Source organism: Alexandromys fortis, unplaced genomic scaffold (genome assembly GCF_014885135.2).
Source record: "Alexandromys fortis isolate MF-2015 unplaced genomic scaffold, M_Fortis_MF-2015_v1.1 scaffold_39, whole genome shotgun sequence".
Lineage (NCBI taxonomy): Eukaryota > Metazoa > Chordata > Mammalia > Rodentia > Cricetidae > Alexandromys > Alexandromys fortis.
This window is the reverse complement of record NW_026067918.1, coordinates 2,643,648-2,670,421: the sequence shown is the minus strand read 5'-3', so window position 1 is coordinate 2,670,421 and position 26,774 is coordinate 2,643,648. Positions and strand designations below refer to the sequence as shown.

At 40.0% G+C, this 26,774-nt stretch overlaps 1 long non-coding RNA gene across 1 annotated transcript; it reads right to left on the bottom strand.

Moving 5' to 3' along the window:
* On the bottom strand, window positions 1-25,756 carry LOC126500423 (uncharacterized). The gene is made up of 3 exons (XR_007591345.1): window positions 25,700-25,756; window positions 25,233-25,335; window positions 1-164 (listed from the first exon to the last, which is right to left on the bottom strand). It is a non-coding gene; the product is annotated as an uncharacterized lncRNA (long non-coding RNA).
* Window positions 25,757-26,774: the final 1,018 nt, after the last annotated feature.

Genomic DNA, 26,774 nt, shown 5'->3' with positions numbered 1-26,774 from the left:
GCAGAACTAGGCAGCACGGCCACTTAGCAGCTTTCATCGTGGTTTCTGGAACAATGGGCACTCAACTAGAGGAAAGAGGCTTTCAGGGCAGGTCTAGCTCAAGTCTTCTGAGTTCTGTGCCCCAAGTATGCACTGTCTTCATAGCAGAGGCCCACACTTAACCTCTGAAAGTCAATGCAGGATTATATTAATAATGCATATTGTTTGGGGGAATCACTTGGACTACCCTAATTAACCATTGAAAGTAAGGCTTTCTGTGACTGGTAATAGGGTTTTTATTAGTCTCTCATTCATGTAAGAAGCATTGTCAAGTCAGATGACATAACTTTAATATATACATATATATAGCTATATATAGTAAGTGTGTATATGGTGTATACTTTTAGGTAAGTATAAAATATCTTGATTCCTTGAGGCTTTATCATGTGGGACACATGCAGCAATACACAGATTGTGGTGAATATATCTTCAGTGGACAAAACTACATCTCAGCTCCTGCATCTATGCTATAACTCAGCGAGTATCGTGAAAGAGCATCTGGGAATATTGTTAGTGCCAGAAACCAGGCAGACTTCCGTGAAACAATCTTTTCTAGAAGTGGAAACATAAATAAGACCAGAACAATGACAATATCAGCGGACATGTTAATACGAAAGGGTAGGAATTTCACAGGATCTTACTCCTAGACAAAGAACTGCAAGCAACTAATGGCTTCTGGGAGAAGGAGAACTAGCCTCCCCCATGATGAAAAACCTTGATGGTTTTGATCAATGGAAAGTGGTCAGTCATGAAACCGTATACATACCACCAACAAAAATGGACTCAGTAGGTCGCGTTTGTGTGCACGCATGCGCACATGCACACTCAAATAATCAAAGAAAAATGAGGCTGCCGACTTGAAAGTGGGTAGAGGACACGGGAGATATTGAAGAGAGGAAAGGAAAGAGGGAACATGGTGTAATTATATTTAAATTAAGACCACATTGAAAATTAAAAATGTGCAAACGTAGAGCATTTCTAAGGGACTGGAGCTCCCCCTGCAAATTTATGTTTTGCCATCATAATGAAAGGAGTGTCTCCTGGGTGAGCAGAGGGCATGTAAATTAACTCATTCCACTATTCCCATCTCTTAACAACCAACTCGTGTTCTCTTCCCCAAGAACACCATGCCTCCAATTCCCACTTTTCCTCAGTCGCCTATAGTTCTTTGTGTAGTGTTGAGGCGTGGGGGATATTATCCTTGTTCAGCTCATTGGGCAGTTGTGTAAGGGAAACTGTATGTGTGTGGCTTCGAATTTTATTAGGAGGCACAAACCCACAGCAAATTCTCTGATCCTCTGGCTTTTACAATTTTTCCATTTCCTCTTCTGTAAATGGTCAGCCCTGGCCACATACATCTCCTTAAGCCTTCAAATACCAATGTTAAACCAAAGCACAGGTTTTGGATTTTGTTACATCTAATCCAGCAAATTTGTAGGGCTCTCTTTAACCCCCACCATCACATGAGATATAAAAATGACTGGTTAGGGCTGGAGAGATGGCTCAGAGGTTAAGAGCATTGCCTGCTCTTCCAACGGTCCTGAGTTCAATTCCCAGCAACCACATGGTGGCTTACAACCATCTGTAATGGGGTCTGGTGCCCTCTTCTGGCCTTCAGGCATACACACAGCCAGGGCAAACTCTGACTGAGGCAGGAGAGCCAACTACCGAGGGATGACTTGACTGTTGTCTGTTGTAGCTCGCTGGCTGGCAGGGACCTTGAAACGCCTGTGTCTATAAACAAGGCTACAGCCTGTATCTCCGCCATGAGGCTGGAAAGCTAAGGAATGGACTGGATCTAGCTGGCAAAGCCACGGCTTTAATCCTATAATTTAAAGGCTTGTGTGGTCAGAAAAAGAGAGATATACAGTAAAGAGATTCAAAGACAAAGAAAATGTTTAAATGATTTACAGTGCGTTAGAAATATATGCAAGCTAAAAGTTAAAAGTTCTTAAAAAAAAGTAAGAAAAAGAGAAGTTGTGTGTGGTAGTACACGCCTTTAATCCCAACACTTGGGAGGCAGAGGGAAATTGACCTCTGTGACTTCAAGGTGTGGTAGCACAGGCCTTCAATCCTAGTGCCTAGAAGGCAGAGACAAACAGATCTCTGTGAGTTCAAGGTGTAGTAGCAAACGCCTTTAATCCCAAATGCCTGCGAGGCAGAGACAGGCGGATCTCTGAGAGTTCAAGGAGAGCCTGGTCTACAGAGTTATTCCAGGACAAAGATACTGAGAATATACAATAAAATTAAAAATAAACAAAATAGAGGTTAAAATAAAGCGTACAAAGATGGAAAATACACAGAGAATCTTGATACTGTATACTATTATGCTCTCTTTGAATTGTTTGAATGCTGAGGAAGGAGCAACAGATGCTAAAAGATATTTGTTTATAAATGCTGCTGAACTAATCCATCGTAGAGATTTTGATGCCTTGACTTTGAAATTTGGATCTAAGGACATGATGCTTTCGAAAGGAGTTTCCTATTTTGTTTTCACAGAGGATGAGACCCTGTTCATTTCTTCTATTCCGATATGGTATGACAGACCACGCCCTCCTGAACGGTTGCTGTGAATACCTTCAGAAAATTGCTTCGCTCACCTGCCAACTGAGATGAAACTAGCACACAGGTTATACCTTGAAAGACCTAATTAATGACGCCCCCATTCAGCAGGAAGCAGTTTGGAGAGAAAAATCTGCGCCCATATTCCCAAATATGGTTTATAAACGTTCTTTTACATTTAAAGGGGAATATGATATAGATATGAATAATTTGCATTAGTATAGATTTTGCTTTATTGATAGAGATTTAAGGTCAATTTTGAATGTATATAGGTTGTTAATGAATAATCATTAATAGTAGTTAAGCTTGTAGTTATGTTAGTTAAGATTTTCTAGATGTGCATAGATATATTTTAGATAGACATTCTTCATATTTTTCAAAGATTATAGAATATGGCATTTTAAAATGTTTTAATAACTTAGGACTTTTCATGACAATGAGACACTCTGCTCCTGGCAGCACCAATCTACTTCAAGAGGAAGATGGGCATCGAAGAGGATCCTTATGGAGTTTGATAGCCATTTGGGCAAGAAACTGCTCTTGCCTGGACTATTGCATAAACTGGACACAGAGAACCCGCAGAGAGAGGACTGCTGAACTTGCCTAAAGGTGAGATGATCTTTCGGGGTTCCTGATTCATGAAAGAGTCTGCGAGACATTCTTCAGGACAAGCAGATAGTGACTGCCTTTGAAAGTTCCTGCTTTATGGAAATGTCTGCTGGAAACTATGGGCCTCTAGGCTGAAGATGGATGCCCCAATGGTACAGAGGAACTTTGGGTGACTGTCCAGGCAGCGAGATGTCTCTGTCATTTCTAGAGTTTGAGAGTTTGCTTATTTCTTATTTGTTTAGGTAATATTGTATCTTTCTGGACTCTTTGATGGAGTTAAGAATAGTTAGCTATAGTTATAGTTTTCCTTAGTTATGCTATAGATTATTATAATTGTTACTTGATAACTGTTTTGTTATATGTAATTTTGCTATGTTAAGTTAAAGCCTTCTCTCTTTGTTTAAACAGAAAAAGGGGAAGTGATGTGGGAGTGTCATATATCAATCTGTTGATTTCATTGGCTGAGCAATAAAAGAAACTGCTTGGCTGGCCCTCAGCTTAGAACATAGATGGGAGGAGTAAACAGAATAGAATTCTGGGCGGAAGAGGAAGTGAGGTCAGACTCTGCTCTGCTCCCGGAGAGACTGGACAGCTCTGCTCTGGAGCAGAGACGCCATGCTTGCCATGCTACACTCTCCCAGGATGGACGAAGGCTAGAATCTTCCTGGTAAGCGCACCTTGGGGTGCTTACACACATCATTAGAAATGGGCTAGTCCAGGTGTGAGAATTAGCCTGTAAGGGCTAGAGTTCAGGGGCCAAGCAGTTCTCAAATGAATACAGTTGGTGTGTTGTTATTTCGGGCATGAGCTAGCCAAGCGGCTGGGGTGTTGGGGACGCAGCCCCGCCGCTCTTATTTCAACAATTGTATACATAATAAATAAATAAATAAATAAATAAATAAATAAATAACTCTTTTAAAAAAATGACTGGTTAGTGGGCTTATTTAAATCATTATAGGCTAATGTTTTAGCCTATAATGGAATGTTATATGACTTTACCCATTGGTTTACACCCAAATAACAATTCTTTATCACATTACCTAGATCTTTGAATAGTTAGAACCCCTGACTAGTTCCCTTATAGTGCTACTTTTTAGCTATGTGAGAAGCATGTGATATCCAATTTACAGAACTTATATACTTCACAATACTCCCTGGGTTGTTATTTTACTGCAAAGCAAGCTGGATACAGTGGGTGGTAACCCCGCAATCCTAGCACTTGAGAGGTTGAGGCAGGAGGAACATTGGGGCCATACCTTTGGCTACCTAGAAAGTTTAATGCCATTCTGGGCTATGTAAAAATAATTTTAATAAGCATATTTCATGATAAGGAAAAGGATCATTGTAGAAGGACGCTTAAAAGAAATCCCACACTAGCTCATAATTGAGAAATAAATGGTTATTTAGGGGTAGACTCACACATTGGAATCCTCTGCTTGAACGGAGAATAGAAACTGAATCCAGCAACCGGAAAAAGAGTAGATGCATGCTCTACATAGGCTTAGCTAGTATAAGAGGCCACGCCCCAGAGGGCAGGTGACCACTGGCTGTAAGTCTTCCTATAGCAGACCATGAGTATGGAACTACATAAAGATTAAAAAGGGCCAAGAAGATACATGTTGAATTGATGCAATCCATCCATCAGCTAAACCTATTTAACATTTATAGACTATGTCACTGAACCACTTCGTAATTTATGCTCTTCTCAAATGGGCTCGGAAAGAGTCATTAAAGACACAGTTTGGGGCCATCTAACACATTCATGAAAAATTCTCTATTTAGAAATGAAGTAACCAATGGCCACCTGATTCATTCGTCACTGAGGAAGAACCCCCCCCCCCGTAAAAAGGTTATAATAGATGAATACAGGGGCCACTCAGTGTTTAACCACATATGCTTACAGTTTAGGGGATGGGGACACTTTGTTTTAACAAGGAAATACCAAGATTTACACTTGGGAACTGACTAGACTACCAGAAGCTATCATCACACGAAATCAGAGTTTAATTAACAAGGACTGAAGCTCAACTATTCCTATGAAAGGATGTGATCAGCATTTTTGAATAACTTCATGAAGGGCAGAACAATAAAATTCATTAGAGTGACAACCAGGTGAGGAACAGCTGGTTTAACTGATAATGAGTTATGGGTGAGACAACACTTTCCCACAGCCTAGGAAGCATCTCTAGTCTGGCTAGGGTAACTCATGGTTTGAATTTAAGGCTCTATGGTACTCACTGATGCAAGATTGCTCATAAAACTGTCTGCCTTCCAATTTAGTAGCCATCATCTCAAACTATATTAACTTCCCATTACTGCCACAAATAGTCAATATAAATTAACTCAGCCACCATAAATATTCAATATAAATTATCTCATAAGGATAAGAGATTTATTTTATGTCATGGTTTCAAAAGTTTCAATCCATGATCCATTAGCCCGATTTTGGGTGTATGGCAAGGCAAGACACTACAGTAGGAACATATTATGAAACCAAGTCACTCACCTCAGATGCAAAGTAAAAGGGGAGAAAAGGACTAGGGTCATCATGCCTTCTTTGAAGCTATGACTTCAATGCCCATAGTTCGGTGTCCATGGGTGCAGCTCTGAGATTTCCTCTTTCATACTAACACATCCATCGGTGTTATCATTGCTTAAGCCTTATTTAGGCAGCTACATTGTGGATGTATCTTGTGTGTCGATTCCTTGTAATTTCCAGGAGTCACCATTCTACAGCAAGGTCATCTGGCTATTACAATCTTTTCACCACTCTTTTGCCTTATTCTCTGAGCTTTACATGTAGGGCTAGTAGGGCTATTTCAGTTGGGATTGGGAACACTATGAACAGATTCTTTCTGCATTTTGACCAGCTGTGGCTCTCTGTAATAGAATCGATCAGCAGCAAAGAGACACTTTTATTTGATGAGGAGCGACAGCTACACTATCTGCAGGCATAAGAATGAATATTTAGAATACAGTTGGGAATTGTACTGATCTAGTAATGTAATAGGTTCCTCTCTAATATGCACATGCACTAGCCCTGAATAGTTGGCTTGGTTTCATTTCTAGGTTTTATTGCCTTCCCCATGATCAGGCCTTACATCCACTTAGCTGTTGGTTACTGCCAGGATATCAGTGTCATTACTACACTTTAAGGGGTAGCTTGCCATGTTGATTCATTACGATTCATGTCAAATCACAGCTGGGTAGGTTCAATGATTACTTCACTCCAGTATTAGTAAAGTTAAGTCTTCAGTGAAAAGGTGTTTGGATGACACACATCTTGCTCAAAGACTTTTGAGTCCTTTGTTCAAGGTACACAATGTCCTCAGGAAAAGCTGTCTTCTTTCAACTTTGAAGAGGCAACTAAGAGCTACTAAGAGCAGCAGCAGCAGCAATACCCTGTATTGTTTGCAGAGTTTCTTGGACTCCTCCAACCAACTTGAAAAGAGGTTTTATGTCTGATAGTTCAGGTTTTTATCAGACTATGGCTATTAAGGGAGAACATTTTCTTCCCAAGTAGAATAACTTCATTGAAAAGAAAAGTGTGTGCATGTGTGTATGAATAAATGCATTCATGTGTGTGCGTGTTTGTGTATGTGTGTGTGTGTGTGTGTGTGTGTGTGTGTTGGTTTGAATAGATATTTTCCCCCATAGACTCATGTGTTTGAATACTTGACTCACACAGAGTGGCACTATTAGGAGGGAAGTGTGATCTTACTGTAGTAGTTACAGCCTTTGCTGGAGGAAATGTGTCACTGTTGAGGCAGGCTTTGAAGTCTTATATGCTCAAGCTAGGCCTAAGGTGGCAGTCTCCTGCAGACCAAAACGAAGATCTCTCAAATCTTTCTCCTGCACTGTGCCTGCCTGCACACTGCCATGTTTCTCATATGACAGTGATGGATTAAACCTCTCTTTGAAGAGAATTTTAGGCAGTCCTACTAAGCCAATATCAGGAAAGAGAAGGTGTACTGTGATAGCAAGTAGGTCGAGGACAGCAGTCCAATGCTTTGACTTGGATTGTCTCTAAAAGTCTTCCAAAGAGATCTACTATTTATGTTCTAAGGAATCCTCAAGCTCTTCCCTGACTGTCCACGTGACTTCTGTGGACGGGTGACCCTCTACCATCATGGAAGCATTTGTGTCTGGAGCACATGAGCAAACAAAGGATCCTCTTTTGGAGGAGCAGCTCTTGTTGTCTGGAGATACCCTGAGATGCCCTACAACAACAGAACACCTTGTCACGTTTCTCCTTTACTTCTGAGACTGAGTTCAAGGTTAGCATTAGCCTTGTATAAAAGTAAGTAAATAAATAAATATTTGATCTTATTGCTATTTTCTTCTTTTACATGCAATGCAGATATCTCTTGTTTTATTCTTTGGATGTTGTTGTTGTTGTGACTGGTGGTGATGGTGATGGTGATGGTGTGTGTGTGTGTGTGTGTGTGTGTACATATACAGATTGTCATTGATTTACCATAGGGTTATGTCCTTAGAAAGTCATGCTGCAGCCGGGCGATGGTGGCGCATGCCTTTAATCCCAGCACTCGGGAGGCAGAGGCAGGTGGATCTCTGTGAGTTTGAGGCCAGCCTTGTCTACAAGAGCTAGTTCCAGGACAGGAACCAAAAACTATGGAGAAACCCTGTCTCAAAAAATTCCAAAAAAAAAGAAAAGAAAAAGAAAAGAAAGAAAGGAAGGAAGGAAGGAAGAAAGAAAGAAAGAAAGAAAGAAAGAAAGAAAGAAAGAAAGAAAGAAAGGAAGTCATGCTGCATACTTCTAACCTACTGAGCACAATGGTCTAGTAGAACTCAGCTTAAATGTGCACAGAACACTCAATCTACCACTGGCAAAATCACCTCACCCCACTCTATAATAAAGTATAGAGCAGCTGTGCAATCTGCTGAATATTGTACTGAAAGTAAAAACCAGGATGGTTGTGTGGCTAAACATATAAAATTGAAAAGTTATGTCAAAGCATAAGACAGGAAACACTATCTGTTTGTACATGTATGTGTGAGACTGTGTGCATTTTTGTTTCTTCCCTCACCTTTAAGTTTTCTTTATAAGGAATGAAGATAGAGTAATGTTAGAACCACAAATACTAAACGAATCTTTCTATTTTAACATCATCTCCTTCGGGAAAATATAGAACATACCAAAGAGCCTGGTTCAATAGTCCTTATCTGTGCAAATTATGGGAGACTTCTCTGGGAGACTGTCCCAGTCTTTCCCATGCTCTGATGAGCCTAATTAGGCAGGAAGATGATGGGAATGAGAGGAAATTGCAGTGTTGGGAAAGAAACAAGAATTAGAGCCTAGAAAGCAGTTTAGTCAGAGCAGAGTCAAGAGGACAATCAAATTTGGTATTCCCATCAAAAATGAATAATTTAACTGATTATCTATAATGTTTCTTTCCGCGTTTCATATAGATAGAATGGGGACAGGGAATATTTTTGAGTGTTATTATTAATAGAATGAACATTGCTATCCAAACTTTCATAAGATTTTTTTCACAAGATTTACACTAAACCCTTGGTTATTGCAGCATGTAGACAAAGTGTTGGGCAAATCCTCATGTCTACCATCTCTAATGTTACATGGATTATTTGTTGTTGTTCATTTGTTTCCTATAATGAACACAAACTCCCTGCCCCATTTAAATAAAAGCCTGGTTGCATCTACAAACGTGATTACTTTTTGTCTAGCTATGAAAGTTAACAAGTTTCTAAACTTTAGAAATAAAGGGTTCAAATACATGCCAGGTAATGTGAAGTCTCCTCTGCTTTGCTTGTTTTTTAAAGGAAAACCCAGAATCTCAACATTTTATCCCTTACAGCTTTTCATCTTTAGAATATGGCTTTCTTTGCATTATTTTGCTTGCTTTTTGAATGTAAGTATAACAAAGGAATTAAATATGAGCAGCATTGAGGAAGATTATATCAAACCAGCTGAAAAGAACCAAAGATCATTTTATGGGATACATTTTTTTGCAGCAGATTCACAAGACTGAGAGTCTAATAAAAAAATCTAGTAGTGTGAACTCACCCATTTAGCACAGGCTTTCAAGGTCTCCTGCGACAAGGAGAGTGGGAGGTCTTGGGTAATCCTCCCTTGCTAACCACCCACTAATCTCTCCATTGTGTCTGCTCCAGACATTGAATCTAAACTTCCTTCTATCTCTCATGCATCACTCGATTTTTAATAATTCATTTATCCTGGAGAAATGAATGCCAAAATAATTATCTCCAGAAATTTCAATATTTTTAATGCTTCAAGAGCCATTTTAAAAGCAAATTAAGCATGTTAGTATTTGTTCTTGCAGTAAATTCCTCATCTTAGCAGAAAGGAAAGTGTAGCCCAGAGCCAATGCTACATGACCACCTACAGCCTGTATAGTAATCATGGTTGCTTTCTCAAGCACACCTGGAAGAATGAGTCAGACTTGAGCCTCTTACACAAGGAAGAAGCAAGGGCACGTTGTGAACCCTGAGAGATAAACACTCTTGGCACAATGTGTTTTAGGTTCAATGGTTACTGAATCTCATAGAAAGTTTGGACAAAGACAAAGATAAAGGCCTTGGTTCATCTTCATGGGACTTTCCTTTCATAGCTAGATATTATAAACCATAATGAAGCCAACATTAGAGGAACTTACTGATGATACTCAAGGCAAGAACATTTCTTATGGAGTTAATGAAACTCTCCAGGAAACCCTCCGCTGAAGGGAAACTTGAACCTAAGTTGGAAGTGACCAGGTAGAAAAGCCTGCAGCAGTGGGGTTCTGGCTGCTACAACAGTGTTTGCCAAGAACAGGGGGAGGGGTTTACAGTCTAAGCATCCTCTTGAGATTGTGTCAGGGTGACAGCTAGATGGATGGGCAGGGAGCAGACTCCTTCATGCTTCTTTGGGTTTCAGTCATTTGCTTCAGGGAATGAGGAAAAGCTGGAAGAGTTTAAATAGCTGCATAGGTCATTTGAATAACTTAAAAGTAATAATCACTCTGATGGCGAATGGCAGAAGGGTTGAATAGCTTCTGGCAGCGCTCAAGATGCCTAAGTGGATTTAAGAGAGAGCACTTGGCGTTGGAGAGAAAGTGGTGGTGGTATGGGCCGAGCTGGTGGGGCGGGGGATGTGGACCAATTTGCTCAAAATATATTATATGCGTGTGTGGAATTCTCAATCAATAACAATGCAAAGTGGTCAGTCCTAAAACCATATACACACAGACAATAAAAATGAACTCGGCAGGTTGTATTTATGTATCTATGCACATACATACATACATACATATGCACACGACAATATTAATCAAAGGAGAAGAGGCTATTGATCTGAAGGTGGGGGTGACACAGATGGAACTGGAGGGAGGGGATTTGAGAACACTTGGAGGAAGAAAGGGGAACGTGATGCAATTACATTTTAAAAATTATTAAATTTTAAAGAGAGAGAGAGAGAGAACAAGAAAGAAAAGTTCTAGAACTAAAAGCAGGAACAATAAACCAGACAAAAGTAGGCAAGCGCCTGCGATTGTATGTGTGAGAGATGGGGGTAAAAAAAAAAGCAGCAATGGGTAGGGAACAAACGGGCCACCCACCTTGTAGGTGTGGAGTCCGAATCCACACGTGGTGCCAGATGAGGCAGGATGTTTAAAAGAAATCCCACACTAGATCAGAACTGAGAATAATAGAGGGTTATCTATTTAGGGGTGACTCACAAGTCACAATCCTCTGCTGGAATGGACTCTCTGCATATGTGTTATAGTTGCTTAGCTTGGCCCTCTTGGACTCCTACCAATGGGATCAGAAGCTGTCTCTGACTCTTACTTACATCTGGGACCCTATTCCTCATCCTGGGTTATCTTGTCCATCCTTAGTACATGGGGATTTGCTTAGTCTTACTGCAACTTGATATGCCACATTTTGTTGTTACTCATGGAAGACCTTCCCTTTCCTAAACAGAAATGGAGGGGGGTGTACTGGAGGTTGGAAGCGGAGGGGTGGGTGCGTGAGAGGGACTCAGAGGAGAAAAGAGAGGGGATGCTGGGGCCAAGATGTAAAATAAATAATAAATAAACGAATAAATAAGTAATGAAAGAAAGAAAGAAGGGAGGGAGGGAGGGAGGAAGAAAGGAAGGAAAGAAAGAGAAGAGAAGAGCAAAGCTTTGGTTTTAGTCTTAAGACTTAATGTTACAAGGATTATATTATATTTTAAAAATCAAGTTGTGAAGTGAGGTGGTTATTGGTTATTGGTGGATTGTTTGATGTTATCAAGATCTCATGGGTATTTTATCATCTGTCTATGTCAGATAACATGTACTGTACTTAAATTCTTCAGGGCTTTGCTCTTTTATGGTCATCAAACATTCTTTAGTTTTGTCCACATGCCTCCCATGGAGGTCTGGAACGCAGGAGAGTGGCTCACTTCATCCATCAGCTCATGAAGGTAACTCAGGCGAACACAGCACCTTCTTCTATGGGGACAGGAGAGCTGTCCTCGTTGGGGAAATTGTTCAAATGAGGAATTTAAATTTTTTCTTTTCTTTTTCTCTTTAGGTTTTTGTGTAGTAGAAATGATGCCTACGTTTTAATGAAAAGCTCTTATGATGCAATTATTTTCATAGGTTCCCTTGCCCTCCTGTTCTCAGCAGCTTTGCTTCCACAATTTCAGCTTCAGAGGACCACAGTTCAGAACTCTTCAACAGCAAATTTCAGACATAAACATTCCAAAATTCTGTGGCTTTTATAATAGTATATTGTTATAATTCCCTTGTTTTATCATTATTGTTTGCTTTCATTATACATGATTTATAGTCGAAAGTTGAAGGAAAAGTTTGTACATGGTCAAATACATGTACAAAACGCACACACACATGGATCTTGGAATGCATCCTTGTGATAAGGAAATCACAGCAGCCACAATCTTTGAAAATGGCCAACAGTGAGACTAATTTTAACAGCTATTTCTAATTTAAACAGCTATTTCTAATTTAGTTTGGAGACTATTAATACAATTTTATTAATTAATCAATGAATTAATTTTCTCCAGCCTAATCACAGTTTCCCCTCTCTCCTCTCCTTCCAGTCCCTCCCCTACAAACTGCTGCAGAAAAGTTTGCCCGCCTGCTGGGGCGTGGCCTCATAGACTATTTACCAGGATGCCGAAGCACGGCCAGCCCTCTTCTCTCTGCCCATTTTGTCCCCATTCGCTCGTTCAGCTTGTTTTGGATCTGATCTCCATCCATCGTTCAAGCAGAGAATCCTGATTTGTATGTTTTCCCCCTAAAATAAATGTCTATCTGTCAGGTCTGAGCCAGTGTGAGATTTCTTTTAAGCCCCCAATATCTCTACCATCACTTGATGCCCACATGTATTTAACTTCCACGCCTCTTGGGCGGATTGCAGAGCCGCTTCATGGACCCGAATCCCCATCAAAATCCCTGCCACAACAAAGTTTGCAGAGCTACAGCCACCAGCCCAAGCAGAAGTGCTGTTTTCCAGCCACTGAAAACTCCCTGAGCGACTCTTTGTCCCAGCAGTATGAGTAGAAGCGCTGTTTGCCAGCCGCTGCGACCCCAGCGCGTGCAGTTTCTGGGTTTCTGTTCTCTGCCCCAGGACTCTGGGTTTCTTGCTCCGTGTATGGAATTGATTTGATTGCATCTAATCTGTGGAGCAACTCTTTTCCCCCCAGTTTTTTAGCAAGTACCAAGGCAGATTTTAGCACAGGACCTATCGTGTCACCATTGTGTTGATTCTAGTCACGATTTGGAAACAGCACCATCTGCTGGTTGACAGGTAAAATGGCAGATTTCGTTTCTAATGGGACTTTTGCTGAATTTTTCACTACCACAATGGAAAGCATTACACGAGGCCTATGTGATTATGAAGGTACCTCAATTTACTGGCTATTAGGTTTCAGTTTTCTTCTCCATATTATATCATTAAGGAAGAATATGGCATTAGTTGACAGGATTAATATAATCAAAAACCAGAGATTATCTGAACATGATAGGCAAAATTGACTCCATATCTAAGGGTACTAGGAAGTTACCCGAAAGGGTTCATACGGTTGAATTTGATGTTCAGAAGTTATCACAAAGTTTTGATAAGGTAACAGACAGAATGTACCTCCAGGATAGCAATCTGCATGATATCCAAGAACAGTTCAAGGAGGAGGTGTTATCTTTGAAGGGAAGCATTAAAGCCTTGGAATCACAGGTGCAGAATGGGGACCAGAAAATTGATACCTTAGGGAAATCGCTAGAAACATGTGCAGGTCAGGAGATTCAGGCTTTACGAGAGACAATGATAAAAAAAGATTTGAAATGATTGAGGAAATTATTGGAGCTGATGAACAGGGTGAGAAGGCACAAGGACAGGATACCTTGACAAAGCATCAACTTCTAAAGGTTCAAAGGGAGCCAAAGAAGGTAGATGGATGCCAATAGGACTAGATGATCTAAAAGAAATTAAGCAAGCAGTCGTTACTTCTGGCTTGCACTCCGCGTTTGTTAAGAGATGATAAGGACTTGGGCTTCTCCTGTCAGAGCTACCCCCCCCCCCCCGTGATTTCTCTCAGTTGGTGTCAGCAGTACTGGATGATGAACCTTCCTCGATGTTTGGAATTTATTTCAGAGAAGAATACAAACATATGGAACAACAAGGAAGAACAAAAGGTGTGGAGGTGTCCCAAGATCACATTCTTGGCATAGAACCATATGCTGGCCCACAGGTCCAAGCTCTTTATGCCGCAAAGCAGTCTCGATGGCTTGCAACAGGGAAAAGGTTCGAATCATATACCAGGGTGAGACAGGGACAGAGAGAACCCTTTACTGACTTTTTACAAGGATTAATTAAGACTCTGTAAATAGGAGTAACAGACCCAGAAGCTAGATGAATAATTCTTGAATCTCTGGCTTTTGAAAATACAAACTTGGAATGCAAGAAGATAATTGGGCCTTTAAAGTCTAGATCAGCACCTATGGATGAATGGATTCAGCACATGATGAATGTTGAGGAGTTGACTATAATGATAAATCTTGGGAAGGAGAAGCAATTTCCAAAGCAATGAGGAGACATCAAACTGCCAAGTGTTTTAATTGTGGTAAAATAGGACATCTGAAAAGGGATTGTAGACAAGGAATATCTAGGAATAATACCTCATCTGGGAATGGCAAGAATAGGAAACCTTGGCCTTCAGATATATGTAGGAGGTATGGTAAAGGATGACGTTGGTCCAGGGAATGCAGATCCAACAACAGACAGTCAAGGCAGCCTGATACCATCAGGAAACTCCTTGAGGGACCTCTCGCAGGCCCCCAAGCCAAAAGTGGCCCGGTCATTCCCAGTAACCGTGGTGGACATGTCACATCAGGAAAGATAAGAAATCTAAAACCTTCTGTGCAAGATCATAATGTTCTAAATGATGGCTCAAATTTGGGGGATAAGTCAGAAATTCAAATAGGAAATAAGAAGCATATATTTTGGCAAACTTCAATAAATGATCATAGACCAAAGCTGAGAGTGTGTATAAATGGAATTGTAATTGTTAGCTTGATAGACACAGGAGCGGATGTGAGTATCATTACTCCAGAATCATGGCATCCAAATTGGCCTCTTCAAGAAGGAGGTGTTCAATTAATAGGAATTGGAACCATATCTCGAGTTAAACAAAGCATGAGATGGGTTGACTGTCTTGAGCCAGAAGGTCAAAGAAGAAAGCTGAGGCCATATGTAGCTGATATTGCAATAAATGTATGGGGCTGTGACCTGCTACAGCAATGGAATACCCAGGTTAACATTCCTGCAGTCCCAGGAACTCATAATTCTGGAAAGGATGTAATAAGGTACTATGTATGAAGGTCACCAGCCATTCAGGCTGTACAAGAATGTAAAGCAACTAACAAGCCTTTAGTGGTACCAACAACCCTACCTTTAAAATGGCTAACTGAGAAGCCAATATGGGTTAAGCAATGGCCTCTAGATGAAGATAAATTGCAGGCTTTAGAATGATTGGTACAGAAGCAATTAGATGCTCAACATATTGAGGAATCAACTAGCCCTTGGAATTCTCCTGTGTTTGTCGTAAAAAAAAAAATCTGGTAAACAGAGGATGGTGACAGAGCTAAGAGCTGTCAACAAGGTAATTCAACCTATGGGCACTCTACAGTCTGGAATTCCTCTGCCTTCTCTGTTGCCAAAGGGATGGCCCCTTAGAGTTAACTTGTTATAGGATTATTCTTGTTTTGTAATACCTTAACACAGATGCAGGGCAGGAAGTTGTAAAAGGATGATTGTGCTTGTAAATGCATACACATGCATACATTTGCTTTTCTATAGACTCTTTCTTCTCACGTGGTTGTGGAGGAGTCATTCTTCACAAGCCAAAGTGAACAAGGTCAGATATGCAATGTAGGAGCACCAGCAGTGCAGTAAGTATATTACACATACACATTAAAACTTTTATAATGAAACTCGTTATTTTGTGTAGCTAAAATATAACAATTAAGGAACATTTTGAAACTTAATCAGTTTTTAATTGAATACATAAAGTAACTTAGTGTATTTACTTCTTCTAATATAAAGTCATTTAATCACGTGAGTTTCATCACTACTGTCCTAATTGGGCTAATTGGGCTAAGCTAAAAGCCAGGAAAGGGGGAAAGAGAATCCATGGTTTCTTAACTGGGGAGTTTCTTTCCCCTATAAATCAAATGTTAGTAGAACTCACCTATGTCACTTGACTGGTAATGTTATATAAAGTTAGAGACACGGGGAGCACAGAGGGGATCATTTATGAAATGAAGTTTGAATTGTTCCTTTAATTTGTCACTGGTCCATGGACCAAGTGCAGCTCTATAGAGACAAAGCTATCGATCCCAGTCAGTACAAGCAGGAATAGACTCATCAATAAAACCAGGTCAGGAACACCAGAGGTGTGCAGTGTGACTGACTTGGCCCTGCCCAGAGAGAACCTTTTGGCACCTGTGTTGTGTTTTATCTTTGTCAGTTTCTGGCTGGCAAAACACTTCACAGACTGTGGTTTTCTGCACTTCCTAGTCATCTCCACCCTTGAGTTGTTTCACGCTGAGGCTACACATGATTTTTGGAAAAAGATTTTTCACTTTTCTCCATCTCAAGCAGAAAAGTAAAATTAACTTTCTCGCTCAGTTCAAAGTTTTCAACACAGAGTACAAGCCGTCAGACAAACTCAAAAAATAATATGCACATAGCATCTGTCCGGTCTTTGATTTCCTTCAGGTTGCGTGGTTCTGTGATTTTCAGGTTTCCAGAAACCTACTTGATGACTTTCAGCTCTCAGTTTCTGCCTCTTTGAAAGTGTCTCATGAGCATGACATTAAGCACAACAGCAGTGCCCGGAAATTTATTAATTAATCCAGTTTTAAAATTCAATAATAAAAAGTTTATGGGGTATGGTGTCATAATTTGATATATGTACATCTTATGTACAGACATATATATGGACAGATTGGAGTGGTTAATATTTCCATATCATTAAATATTCAAAAGATCTGACCAACATACATTTGTGTGACTGCATGAGGTTATGGCATGATAATTCACTCCATGTATATGGCACATTTCAACCAACTGAGGGTAATGTATACCTCCATGGCCTACCAGGTTCTGTTAGGATCTTCAAGTCCCCCTCTCATGATTAAACTCAGGCTTTGAATAGTTAAGCTGCCATTTTTGTGTGGCCTGATTTTTCCCTTTCTGCGTCACAGGCAGGTTGCATATAGACCAGCGATGCTCATTCAAAAATAAACGTGAGGGGGCTGGAGAGATGGCTCAGTGGTTAAGAGCATTGCCTGCTCTTCCAAAGGTCCTGAGTTCAATTCCCAGCAACCACATGTTGGCTCCAAACCATCTGTAAAGAGATCTGGCGCCCTCCTCTGGCATGTGGGTATAAATGGAGGCAGAAAGTTGTATACATAATAAATAAATCTTAAAAAAATAAATAAATGTGAAGTTAAGGAGCAAAAATTTGTCCTTTAAATCCATATATTATATAGAAAAAAATGAGAGTCATAATATTTAAAGGTTCTCACCTGAGTCACTTAAACTAAACTACTTGCCTCTTTTTGTGGCAAAAAAAAAAAAAAAAGAGTGTATTTGGCCATTTGGAGAAGAGTTCAATTTATTAAATGCATTCTGTATCAAATCCAGAAATGAGTTCGTTATAGATTCTCTGAATTCTCAAAAAAGACACTTTTCCATTATTTATCTTCTGTTACACTTTCTTGATTCTCAGAAGCCACACCAGTTCCCTGGGATGATTCTGCCTCAGATAATCCTAGCAGAAACTCCATCACATTGACAATTCTTAGAGCTGTGGTTGGGGTTAAATGAAAAAGGGGCTCGTGCACATGGACTAGTACTTAGTCACACCCAGTTGTGTTCCCTTGCACTTCTCTCAAGTATGCCAGGGACACGTAGGGGCATTGCTGTAGATTTCTTCCTGGTCTATTTCTGTTGATTCTTTTTGAGAAGGAACGGCATGGTAAAGATCATGTAACATCCTCATTAAGAAATCCACCGTATTAAAGGGAACACTCCTGCATTGCTGATGGGAGTGCAAGCTGGTACAGCCCCTTTGGATATCAGTATGGCGATTTCTCAGAAAATTAGGAAACAACCTTCCTCGAGACCTAGAAATACCACTTTTGGGTATATACCCAAAGGATGCTCAATCATACCACAAGGACATGTGTTCAACTATGTTCATAGCAGCATCATTCATCATAGCCAGAACCTGGAAACAATGCCCCTCGACCAAAGAATAGATAAAGAAAATGTGGTAATTTACACAATGGAGTACTACACAGCAGAAAACAATAATGACATCTTGAAATATGCAGGCAAATGGATGGAACTAGAAAACATCATATTGAGTGAGGTAACCCAGAAAGACTAATAACATATGTACTCACTCCTAAGTTCCTTTTACACATAAAGCAAAAAAAGCCATCCTACAAATTACAATCCCAGAGAACCTAGACAACAATGAGGGCCCTAAGAGAGACATACATAGATCTAATCTACATGGGAGGTAGAAAAAGACAAGATCTCTTGAGTAAATTTAGAGCATGGGGACCATGGAAGAGGGTTGAAGGGGAGGCTGGAGAAGCAGGGAGGGGAGCAGAGAAAAATGTAGAGCTCAATAAAATCAATAAAAAAGAAAGAAAAAACCTACCTTGAGGTCTTAAGCAGATAATTTAACTGGACGTGATAGTGTAGTTATTGTAAAGACAAAGAAATAAAACTGAAATTACTTGAAAATAAAAAACAAGAAAAATCAAAAATGCTGGTTTAGTTTTGGACAAAGGGGGATGCATATTCACAGCTGCGAGGATGGAAAATTAGTCTAGGCATTAGGGAAGTCAGTAGGAGGATCCTAAAAAAAAAAAAAAACTAAAAATATATCAACCATGTGAGCCATGTTACCTAACATCTGGGTACTAACCATAGAGTTAACACCTCACTGGAACACTTGTACTTAGATGTTTATTGCATACTATTTGTAAGAATGAGGCCAGAGACAACTTTTGAGTGAGTCTCTAATTTTAGGAATGGACTGGAACCAGATCATGATGCATTTCTATATATTTCTTACTTTTATTCCAATATAATAATAAGTTCACATTTTTGGTATATTACCTTAAAATTAATAGGTTCCATAAACCTCCAGCAAATCTACTCCTTGCACAGTAGGACAACACATCACAAACAGGAAACTGGTATAGATATAATTCACAGACCTTACTCAGATTTTGTATTCAATTTTATGTTATATATATACAGCCTTCTTCTGTGTAGATGTCAATTTCAGAGTGGTTGCACCCATTGTGCTTAATTACATGTCTACCACAACGTAGGCTACCTTGCCAGAATTTGGGTCACCATAGTGTTTAGTTGTGGTTCTTGTTGATTGTAGTTGTTCTGATAGGTGTGTACTGATGTTCTCTTGTGACTTTAATTTGCATCTTCCTAACTGACAATGGTGTAGGACAAATGAAATATAATAAGATGCAGTAAAACAAAACAAAACAACCCATCATACTGAAGTTGGACACAGCAAGCCAACAGGAGGAAAAGAATCTCAAGAGCAGGCACAAGAATCAGATACCCACCTGTGCACACACTCAGAAGTCCCATAAAAACACAAAGCTAATAGCTATAAGATATACAGAGAAGACCTGTTATAGACCCATATAAACCCTCTGCTTGTTGTTTCAGTCTCTGTAAGCTCATATGTACCCTGCTTTGTTGATTTGGAAGACCTGCCTTGTTTCCTGGTGTCCTCCATCCCCTCCGGTTCTTAAACTCTTTCTGCCTCCTCTTATGTAGGAGCTCTGAGCTCTGAGGGGAGAGATTTGATGGAGACCTCCAGTTTATACTCACTCTGCATAATGTCTGGCAATGGGTCTCTGCCTCTGCTCTTATCTGCTGATGACTGGATAAGGGCACTATGAGTGTTACAGAATATGATTAGGAGTAGTTTTTTGGTTTTTACACTAGATCTCTGGGGTATACAGTCTCTGGTTCTTGGTTACTCAAGCAGTGGTGGATATGTGGTTTTTCTTAATGACTGAGCCTTAAGTCAAATCAAACATTCGTTGAATACTCCCACAAGTTCGGTGGCACAATTACCCTAACATATTTTGCAGTCAGGACAAATTTTAGTCAAAGGTTTTGTGGCTTCGTTGGTTTTCATGTTTCTCTTTTGGTAGCCCGAAGAGTATATTCCATCACCAAAGAGATTAGACGATAGGGGTGAAGGTTCCATTTAGGCACCAGCTCGAGCTCTACATGCTCAATGAGTTTTACTCTAGACAGGGGGGCCTCTCTGTCAGTTTACATAATAAAATTTTCAGGCAAATGGATGGAACTAGAAAAACATCATCCTGAGTGAGGTAACCCAGACCCAGAAAGACAAACATGGTGTGTACTCACTTATAAGTGGACATTAGCTGTAAAGTAAAGGAAAATCATGCTACAAGCCACAGATCCAGAGAGGCTATGTAACAAGGAGAGCTCAAGGGGGAATGTATGGATTTCCATGGGAAGAGGAAATAGATTTCACTGGTGGACCTTGGTGCAGATAGGGATGGGAACAGGAGGTATTAGGTGGGGAGTATTGGAGGGAAAGAGTATTGGGAGAGGTGACTGGAATTGGGGGTCATTTCAGGCTCAAGGGGGAAACTTAATGGAAGGGGAACTTACAGGAATCCATGAAGGTGACCCTGGTGAAGACTCCCAGTAATGGAGAATACAGGACCTGAACCAGCTCTCTGGCTATCTTCTGTAAGAGACTGGTGCATAGCATAATTGTCATCAAAGAGGTTTCTTCCAGCAACTGATGGGAGCAGATACGGAGAACTACAGCAAATCACTGGGCTGAGAGAGAGTTAGGAGGGATTGTAGAAGCCAAAGGGGTCAAAAGGGCCCATGGGGCTCACAGATACTGTGCTCACATTTGGGGAGTCTGATGGGTCTGATCTTCATCATCTGCACATATGTTATGGTGGTACAGCTTGGGGTTCCTGTGGTACTATTAACAGCGGGAGCAGGGATTGTCTCTGAAATTTTTTTTGCCTACTTTTTTTAAATATTTATTTATTTATTATGTATACAATATTCTGTCTGTGTATATGCCTGCAGGCCAGAAGAGGGCACCAGACCCCATTATAGATGGTTGTGAGCCACCATGTGGTTGCTGGGAATTGAACTCAGGACCTTTGGAAGAACAGGCAATGCTCTTAACCTCTGAGCCATCTCTCCAGCCCTTTTTTTGCCTACTTTTAGGACCCCTTTCTTCCTGCTGGGTTGCCTCATCCAGCCTTGGTATGAGGGGATGTACCTCGCTTTATAATAACTTAATAAGCCATGTCTGAATATCCCTGGGAGGCTTACACTTTTCAGTGGAGAAAAGAGGAGGTATGCTTCGGGGGGAAAAGGATGTGATGGTTGTGGGGACATAACACTGGGAGGAGAGGGGGTGAGGAGTCTGTGGCCCAGATATAATGTATGAGAGAAAAATAAAAATAAAAATAGGAATTGTGTTGGAATTTCAATGGGGATTGTATTGTATTTGTACACTGCTTTTTGTAAAATGGTCATTTTTACTATATTAATCCTACAGATCCATGAGCATGGGAGGTCTTTCCATTTTCTGATACCTTGTCCACTTCCTTTCTTCAAAGACTTGAAATTTTTATCATACACCCTTTCAGTTGCTTGGTTAGAGTTATATCAAAATATTTTCTATAACTTCAGGCTGTTGTGAAAGGTGCTGCTTACCTAAATTTTGTCTTAGTCCATTTGTCATTTGTATACAGGAGATCTACTTATTATTATTTTTTGAGTCTATCTTGTATCTAGCCACTTCACTGAAGGTGTTTATTATCGGGTGTAGTAGTTCCCTGGTGGGATTTTTAGAAACAGTTACATATTTTATCATGTCTTCTGCAAAGAGAGATACTTTGACATCTTCCTTTCCAATTTGTGTCCCCTTTGATGTTCTCATTCAGTTATCTTATTGTTCTAGTTAGAGCTTCAAGTACTCTATTGATCAGATATGGAAAAAGTGGTCACCCTTGTCTTGCTCCCAATTTTGGTGAAAGTGCTTTGCATTTCTCTCCGTTTAATTTGATACTGGCTATAGGCTTGCTATAAATTGCCTTTATTATGTTTATGTATGTCCCTTGTATCCTTAATCTCCCTGGGACTTCTATAAAAGGGAAGTTGGATTTTGCAATAACATTTTGTGTGTCTAATGAGATTATCATATTTTTCTTTTAGCTTGTTCTTTTGGTGATTTACTGAATTTCATATATTGAATCATCCCTGAATTTCTGGGATGAAGCCAACTTGATTATGGTGGATGATATTTTTGATATATTCTTGGACTCAGCTTGCAAGTATTTTATTGAGTGGTTTTGCACCTATGCTCCTAAGGTAAACTGACCTGTAATTCAATTTCTTTCTTGAGGCTTTATGTGATTTGGGTATCAGATAACCGTGACCTCATAAAAATGAGCTTGGCAATGTTCTTTCTATTAAAATTGTCTGGTCCTGGCTTTTATTTCCAGACTTTTATTGACTGCTTCTGTTTTACTAGGAGTTATAGATACATTTGAATTGTTTATCTGAACTTTTGATTTAATTTGGTAAGTGGTACCTATTGAGAAAATTATTCATTTATTTTAGATTTTCCAATTTATTAGAGCACGGTTTTTAAAGCATGTTCTTAAGATTCTCTGGATTTTCTTACTGTCTATTGTAGTTATTCCTTTTTCATTTTTGACTTTCTTAATTTGGATATTCTCTCTCCATCTTTTAGTTAGTTTGCATAAGGGTTTGTATATCTTCTTGATTTTCTCAAAGAACCAACTTTTTTTTCATTGATTCTTTGTGTTGTTCTCTTTATTCCTATTTTATTGATTTCAGTCCTGAGTTTGATTATTTCTTTCCATCTACTCTTCTTGGGTGCAATTACTTCTTTTTGTTCTAGAGATCTCAAGTGTGCTGTTAAGTTGTTAGTATGAGAGTTCTCCTTTTTGTTTTATATTGGCACTTTTCTCTTAGCATTGCTTTTATTTTGTCTCTTTGGGTATGCTGTGTTTTACATTTCATCAAATTCTGTCTTGACTCATTTTTCATCCAGTAGAGAGTTCAGTTTAGGTGCATTTGTAGGCTTTCTGTTGTTTCTGATGCTGATCTCCAGCTCTAATTGGTGATGGCCTGATAGGATGCAGGGAGTTTCCTTTATCTGTTGAGACTTGTTCTGTGTTTGAGGATGTTGTCAATTTTGGAGAAAGTGAGGTGGAGAGGTGGAGAGAAGAATATATATTCTTATATGTTTGGGTGAAATGTTCTGTAAATATTTATTAGGTACTTTTGGTGTATAGTGTCTGTCAGCACCAGCATTTATTTAGATTCTGTCTGGATGACCTGTTTGTTGATGAAAGTGGAGTATTAATGTCCCTCAGCATCAATTTGTGAGGGCCAATATGTAATTTAAGCTGTAGTAGTGTTTCACCAAGTGAAACTTGGGTGCTCATGTGATTGAGGCATAGATGTTAGGAATTGAAATGCCATCTTGGTTGATTTTCCCTCTGATTAGTATGTATGGTCCTTCCAGCATCATTTGTTAACGATGGTTTTTTTCTTTCTTCCATTGTATAACTTTAGCTTCTTTGTCAAAAAACAGGTATTCATAGGTGAGTGGGTTAATAGCTGGATCTTCAATTTGGTTCCTTTGGTCAACGTTTTATGCCAATATCAAGCTGTTTCTTTGTGTTGCTTTCTGTGTTTCTATTTTGTTTATTTCAGCCCTCAGTTTGATTATTTCCAGGACAGAGATAAGAGCAAGAAAAGAGATATCTTGATTGAGGGAATCATTATAGGTTTAGCAAGAAACCTAGCTCTAGAGAAATTCCCAGGAATCCACAAAGATGACCCCAGCTAAGACCCTAAGCAATATAGGAGAGGGGACCTAATCTTGACTTGCCCTGTAGTCAGACTGATGAATATTTTAAATATCACCATCCAGTAACTGATGGAAACAGAGGGCCACTTCTCTGAGGGCAACAACTATGCTGAAGGTAGAACCACACTTCACCTATTGCTCCTGAGATCCAATGCTCCCACCCAGTCTCACCCCAGCTCTGTAGCAGGAAACCTGCTGTGGTCTCTCTTCCCTGACTCCATCTTCAACAGAATACAAAGTTCTCCTCCCTCAACTTTCCTTCCCCAAACTCATCCTATGATACCAAGCTTTCAATACCAGCAGGCATTTAGTGAGAACATAGCTGCTAAGCAGACAAGGGAAAGGGTTAAATCAACTGAAGATCCTCACCACTCCCACCTCGCCTTCAAATTTAATTCCTCAGCCTTGTCCCTAGTTCTGCAACAGAACACCAGCTGCTCTCTACCCCATACACCTTCCCCTCCTAATCTCTCTTCCCCCCATCTGGTCCCTGTATTTCAACCCCTAACTCCAGCAGGCTCCTCCTGCTAAACAATAGGCCACACCTGCTGGGAATACAGGTAGGCTGACTGCAGATGCTCTCTTCTCTCCCGCCTTTCCCCAGATCCAGTCCCCCAGTCTCACCTAGAACTCAGCAGCAGAACACCCTTGGCAGCCTTCCCTGCTCTTTTCCTCCCATCTCCTGTGGATCCCGGAGATCTCCCCTTCTAATCATCCTCTCCCCACATTTGTTGCTTTGTCCCAGACCCAAACCCCAGCAGGAACACCCTCATCCAGAAAGGGGAGAAGTGGTAGAAAAGGAATAATTCTCAGTGGTCAAATCATTTACACAACATAACTTCCATAAAAACTCTTAACAATGATATTTTAAATGGTTATTTGCTATGATTATTAGGGGGAGTTTTGGTATATTTCTTTTCCAGCCTATAAGGTATGATTCTGTCTTCCCCTTTTGGGGAGTCCTTCTAAATATATTCATTAATCCATCAGTCACAGAAACACACACACACACACACACACACACACACATATATATATTGATTTCATGGAGGCATCAAGTCTCTGATCCTCATTCTGCACCTGTGATTTCAAGGTTTTAATGTTCTTCTTTAAAGATAGTATCTCCTCCTTGGACTTCTCTTGAATATCGTGTAGATTGCCATCCTAGAGGTACATTCTGTCTGTCACTTTATCAAAACTTTTTGATAACTTTTGAATGTCAAATTCAACAGTATGGATTCTCTCAGATAACTTCCTAGTATGTTAGATATGGAGTCAGTTCTGTCTGTCATAGTATCCACTTGTTCAGATAACCTCTGATTTTTGATTATTTTAATCCTGTCAGCTAGCCGTCCATTATTAGTCTGTAATGAGTGTATCATTCCTAGGAGTGCCATATTCTTCCTTAATGAAGTATCCCCATAGTCATATAAGCTCCGCATGATATAATCCATTGTAGTAGTAAAGAAAGCAGTAAAAGTTGCATTGGAAATGAAAACTGCCATATTACCTGTTGTCCAGCAGGTGGCGCTGTTACCAAGTCGCCACTAGAACCAACGCAAAGATGACAGAAATGGTCCTGTTTCAGCATCCGCCTTGGTATTTGTTAAAGACTGGAAAATATGAGTTGCCCAACAAAGTAAATGTAATTAAATAAATTCCATACACAGAGCAAGAAACCCAGAACAGCAACCCAGAAGCCGCATAAGCTGCCACACGACAGAGTTGCCCCGAGGGGTTGCAGCTTTTGGCAACCACTTGCGCTCTGACTTGCGCTGCATGGGTGCTGCGCTGCAATGGAGAATTTAAAAACCACTTAGGACAGAACAAACCAGGTGGGCAGAGACTGTCCAGGCTCGTGGAGCCCTGGAGGTGTGGATTTTAAATCCAGGTGTAGATTGTAAATCACAAAACAATCCCACGCCAGTTTGGAATTATGATTAATAAAAGGGTTCTTTATTTAAGGGGAAAACTTACAGATCACTGTCCTAGACAACAGCCCTCTGCGTGACCAGGAACGGAGTCTAGTAGTCTGCCACACCCAGGAAGAACACAAAAACACATTTCAAGAACAATTCTGTGTTTAGAAGAAACTGAGATCACAAGACTCTTGCCTTGTTTTCTTGGAGCATTTTTCTGCACGTGACTCCTGAACCATGTTCCAACAGTCATGCCTTAGTTGTTTTTTTTTTCAGTTGTTCATTAGCTCTTATGATCCTTCTCAATGTTTCAGTACCCATTCAATTGTGTACACTGTCATTTCCCTTCTCTATGCACTATGCTCTTCCCCTCCTTCCTGCCTCCTTTCTCTCTCTCAGCCCCACACCCTTCTCTCTTGCTTCTTCACTATAACCTTTCATAGCTGTAATGGTATTTAATGTTATCCCAATTTCCCCTTAGGTCTACTTTCCCCTCCTTAGTTTTTTTCTCCCACTGTGGTAATAGCCCCATTGTTATTCAGCCTACTTCCCCTGTACGACTTCCTTAGTGACTAATGTAGTATATACGCCTGATGGTTATTGAAATTATAATGATGACTTTTTTATCCAGCATCAAAATATTTGCATAGTGAGCCTATGAAACGATTGTAGTTTCTTCTGCAGCTAATCAATGTTCTGTCTGCTCTTGAGTAGTGTAGGGAATTGCGCTCACTCACTGAGCACATGCAATCGAGTTTTAGAGACAGAGCTGCTGCACAGCAGTGATGCTGCAGACCAGACACACCTGAACACTGCACATATTTAAACTGAAAGAATAAGGATGGTTAAAAAATTCTAACCAACGGACTCAGATGACTTCCCAATACGCAGATATAGCAAACACACAAAAAAAAAATCAAGGCAGTACAATCCATTGACAAAAAAAAAACTAACTCATGAAGACTGAGATGCATGAAATTCCTGTCAGAAAATTCAAAAGTATAATTATCAGACTGCTTAATGAAATTAAAGAGAATACAAACTCCAAAGTGAATTCAAAGTTAGAAAACTAGCCAAATGAAATAAGAAAGACAACGTGGAAGACAAAAGATAAACTTACTTAAGCTATAAAA